The sequence below is a fragment of the Silurus aristotelis genome, assembly GCF_946808225.1.
Source record: "Silurus aristotelis genome assembly, chromosome: 1".
Taxonomy (NCBI): Eukaryota; Metazoa; Chordata; class Actinopteri; order Siluriformes; family Siluridae; genus Silurus; species Silurus aristotelis.
In genome coordinates, this window is record NC_139574.1 from 11,297,196 (window position 1) to 11,302,361 (window position 5,166).

At 35.7% G+C, this 5,166-nt stretch overlaps 1 long non-coding RNA gene across 1 annotated transcript; it reads left to right on the forward strand.

The window, feature by feature from the left end:
- The first annotated feature begins 749 nt into the window (after nt 1-749).
- LOC310732943 lies at nt 750-4,858 on the forward strand. Its single transcript, XR_014535589.1, has 2 exons — nt 750-4,259; nt 4,387-4,858. It is a non-coding gene; the product is annotated as an uncharacterized lncRNA (long non-coding RNA).
- The last annotated feature ends 308 nt before the right edge of the window (nt 4,859-5,166 follow it).

Below are 5,166 nucleotides of genomic sequence, written 5' to 3' on the forward strand. Positions count from 1 at the left end.
TTTGGAAGAGAGCTACAGCAATAGACGTGTTGGAGTAAGTCAAAGTGCAAATTTATTTATATTCAAAATCAATGTTGGTTAGTACGAAACCCCATAAATGTGGAAAAAGTAAGCACACGTATACATACAGTACATAAAGACAGAAAGCTGAGGGTGTTACCGTATGAATTTGGCCTACACTGTTAATTACACCAATGAAAGAAGTCTCTGGAGAGAGTACTCTATAGCTAAGGACTTGTAAAGAGGTTGAATCATAGACTTAGGAGTGTTATAAGTCATGAGATTGTATGAAGGATCCCAAAAATGTTGCGTACAGTGAGAGGAGGTGACAACTACGCATATTTTGTCAGTTATTAATTGGTGAAACTTGGACTTTTTTTGAGAGTTTGTATTTTTTTATTTTTTTATTTATCTCTTTGTTTGCATTCTTTTAAAATACAATGGAGAGACAATTTGGATTGTATTTAATCAACAAATTCTTAAAGGTTCAATGAAGCCAATCGACTTGAAAAAAAAAAAGAAATAAAACTAATTTGAAGAAATCGTATTATGAGGAAGTTCCAGCATGTAAGAAGCTCATTATTCTGAAATTAAGGTGAACTGAAAACAATTCTGACCATGCCAGTATGCACAATACCTGCTATTGCTATTGAATCTAGTGCATTAGCCACTGGGGTGCCATTTCCTGTCTTACTGCTACTAGCCACAAACAGTGTTACATAAGGTCCATCATCATCATCCTTTCATTCTTTTTTTTTTTTTTGCAACCCACTGCAAAATGCAAGCCACTGTACATACCTTAAGAGGGTGTCTAGATGCACTAGTCTAATGATGGTTTATTGCACCTGATGGAATCTTCCACTCCAGGATGTGACAAGTATCCTACTATGCCTTCCTTGTTTCATGTTAAAAAGAACAAGTCTATTGTAGCCAGCTGGAAGCAATCGGCTGCCTGTGACCTTTCAATTTAATTTTATGTATTCTGTTCTTTGAAACTGTTTGGCTTTTCCTGCTAATTAAAGAAACAAAGAGGGAAAAAAAAATGCTTGCGTATTTCTTTCCCACAGGGAAAGTCTCTAGCAATCCATAACAAGTTGGGTAAATTAAAAATGTTAAATGGGTGGCCAAATGGCAACGGGTCATTTGTTCACATTGAGTTTTTCCGCAAAAACATAATTCAGCTATTGACCGAGCGGTCAGAAGTGACACATGTGGGATCAGGAAGCTTTAGGCCCATAGTTCTAAGACAGGGGTATAAATTGTTTGTTTTGCAGAGCCTCGGCACTGTGCAGATTACTGTTTTCCAACTCTGATTAGCTAAATAGTGAGTCCTTCAGGGGTTGAATCAAGTCATTAATTTACTGAGCTATGCTGCTCTTTAGGTAATATGTGGCACAATAACATTTAAGTGAAAGAAAAAAAACCTAAATGCAGCCCTAAATGCCACCCTAGAACCAACAATAACAGGATGCATGGATAAGCATAAATTTTTTTTATTTTTTTACTTCAATAACTATTTTATCCTGGTCAGGATTAGCGAGGATCAAGAGCCTCATGAATATTGTGAATGGTGTGGGAACACCCTGAATGTGATGCCAGTCTATTTCAGACTACCATGCATGCTGACAACATTTATGCCTAGGGGCAATTAAGACAAACCAATCCACCTAATATGATATACTGAACAGGTGGGAATAACATGAAAATCTCCAGAGAACCTGGATCAAATCCATACCTATAACAGAAGAATTCAGGATCCTGGAAGAACTGTATGAAGCAGTAATGATACCTTCTGCACTACTATATCTGAGGCTCAGATTTCTATTGGTTAGCATAAAAAATAGTAAAAAACAAAACAATTATAGGAGCTAATAAAATAAATAATCTACACACAGATAGCAAAGATGAAATATTTGATTTGTTTAGCAAATAAATCAGGAGATATCCTGATGTAGCAACACAATCTTATGGCATTTCATTATATGGTCACGAAATGTATTCTATTGATTCGTGTTAACAGAAATTTCCCTCTTTTTCGTGTCACTCAGCATGACTAAATTCGTCTGCCGTCGTCTCGATACTGTAGCAACGGGGGCAGAGGATCATGGGTAATGCTGACAGAAATGCCAAAGGTAATTTTCTTTCCCCATTTTATCAGAGAATTAGGCAGAAAATATACGGTTAGGTTAAGTGTTAGGGTTATACTGTAATAAATGTGTGTGTCTCTAATTAACACAGTCTGCTTAATTAACAGGGAGAATATATTTACTGTATTTTGACTGGCAGGAAACACTGATCATGGTTTGTAATAGCGAGTAGCTTACCGAATAAAAAGCAATAAAAACAAGGAAAAACCTCCTGCTTAAATGTTGAGTAATGGTGCCTAAAGGCTCAATAACAAATAAGAAAAAAACAATACAGCATCTGTGGTATCAAGTGGCAGAAAGAAAACTTTGGCAAAGGCACCAAAAATACTACCTACTGAAATACATTAACTAGAAAGTGACTTAGATTACAATTTGTGACTATATCACGAAATGCCTTGAGACTGGGCTGTATGTAGATGTAGATCACAAATGAGCATGCCAGAAGCAACAGTGGCAAAGAAAGCCTCCTTCAGATGACATGAGGAAAAAAACCCTCAGAGGAGCCAGACTGAAAACAGAAATTATTTTTTCTTTTGCTGCAACAAAATTGTGGGATTATACAGTTATAGATTTAGATGATTATGAATGATCAAGATGTGTGACCAGGGTGGATGTCAAGAAAAACACCAAGTAAACAAAAAGCTTATGTGACAGAACTGTGATATTTTGACACAATAATAGACTGCTTAACATATAAATCCTTATCGGCCCTTTTGACATTTAACGCATTTCTCTTGAGGCACCACAACTGTCATACTCACTTTCCCTCTCGATTCGAAGATCTCAACCAGTTGGAGTCAGATGAAGCAGAATTATTTAGAGAGGTAACAACTGGAACTTGCTTATGATTAAAAATACTCGCAGCTCCTACAGTTCACAGTTCCTACATATCCTCAAAGCAACGTGTCAGGATTCATCTAAGCAAGTCTCCTTCTTGCCTTGCCATAATGGTAAGCTATAAAAGGAAAGTTGTAATGATGGGTCCTAGTTGTTCTATGGCTATACAATCTGTGGCTCCTCAATTGTGACAGCTAATTTAACCATTTGAACCTAGTAAGTAAGTAATTCATAAATTCATCATTCATAAGTTATAGCACAGATATTAAATCTTAAAAATAAAATTCATCAAATTATAGTTTGAGTGAAGATCATTTTGGGCAGGTAAAATATTAATAATTCTAGGACAGTTTCACTGTGTTTTATATTGTTTGCATTGTGGTTATGCACAATAAAATTACATCCCTGATGAGGAAAAAAACTTACAAAACTGGAAACATCTATTCAGTTCAGTTGAGTTGATGATGCACTCTTCCTATTGTAATTGTGGTCACTCTTAACATCTTGGCCAACACTTAAGATGTGAGTGCTCTCATGTTTGATCGTGTGATAACTCGCTTTTATTTGCATTTCTATGAGCAAGACCAAATTTTACACCCCTTCACAGTTTTTTAAGTATGATTAATGTTGCACTCTGAACCATCTGATAAGTAATAGCCCTTAATTAGATGAATTCATCACAAATCTTGGGCCGTCTGCCAGCGTTTTGTAAAGCGTATCTTTACAGTGATATCCAAACAACAAAATATGAATTTAGTTATGAATCTGGTGAGATTTAGAGACAAACAGTGACATGTAGTGACACCTGCTATATTCATCAAACTTTAATAAAAAGATTATTTATGCTTTAAAAGCTTAATTACTTTAAATTTTATTATATAAATCAAACAGAACAAAGAGTTTGAGATAAAAAAAAAGAAACAAATGGGTAAATCATTAGTGTAATGATTAGAGCATATGACTGTTCTATGACAGACTGGGAATTTCTTATAATTGCACACATTTACTTTTTTCTTCCTGTAGAAAAAAAAGGAAACTCTTCCTTCTGACAAATTTAATCATTAAAGATTGCTAGTGAAGCCCTATCTATTACCTGAGATGCCTTGCCAAGCTGGAAATCATTAAAAGTTTGGACTTCACAGGGGTGAAATTATTAATACCATCAGTCTCTTAGGAAGGATGAGCAAGAAAGACAAATTAGAGGGAGTATCACTTTCTCGCTTTCTGCATATGATGTGTGTGTGTGTGTGTGTGTGTGTGTGTGTGTGTGTGTGTGTGTGTGTGTGTGTGTGTGTGTGTGTGTGTGTGTGTGTGTGTGTGAGAAAGAGAGAGAGAGAGAGAGAGAGAGAGATAGAGAGAGAGAGAGAGAGAGAGAGAGAGAGAGAGAGAGAGAGAGAGAGAGAGAGAGAGAGAGAGAGAGAGAGAGAGAAGGAAGATTACCTGCACATTCTGGCAATTGTTGTTGTCAGGTTATAAATAAGTCATGGCTTAATTACATTTCCATTTTCCTCATGATCTCTTAACTCTCAACAAAGTTTTTGTCTTAAAAGAAGAGTACAAGTTTGCATGTGATGTGGTAAGACAGTTGATATAGGCCATCTTTCTCTTCTCATTTATTTATTTATTTATTTATTCACTTGTTCATTATTCATTCATTCATTTATTCATTCATCCATTCACACATTTATTTATTCACACATTTATTTATTAATTCATCTACTGTAATCATTTTATTCAGTTAAAGATTTCTTTTTGCAATACACTTTAAGATGGTTAATCTGGATATATTCCATCCAAGAATCCTCTTTAGTATCAATAACAGAGTTGGATTTGAAGAGGAGTAAAAATGCAGGTCTGACATGTTATGCAATGCCAAGAGTGCACATGCCATGCCTCAGGATTTAGAATGTATTACTTCTATTACATACAGTATCTGAATATTGATTCAGGCTGGTGCACTAAGTTCATACAGCCGAGATTTTCCTGGGTAGCGTTATTCTTATTGCATTACTGCCACCGGGTTCCATAATGTCTCACTCTAGCATGTAACCTTGTCCCAAGACACTCAGTGAGAAAAATAGGACAGCATTCCTAAACATTAACCCACATATAAAACTCACCACTAAACCTTTTTTTCTCATGCTCACAAATTGAGTTTTTTTGGCCTCTTTGGTATTGTACT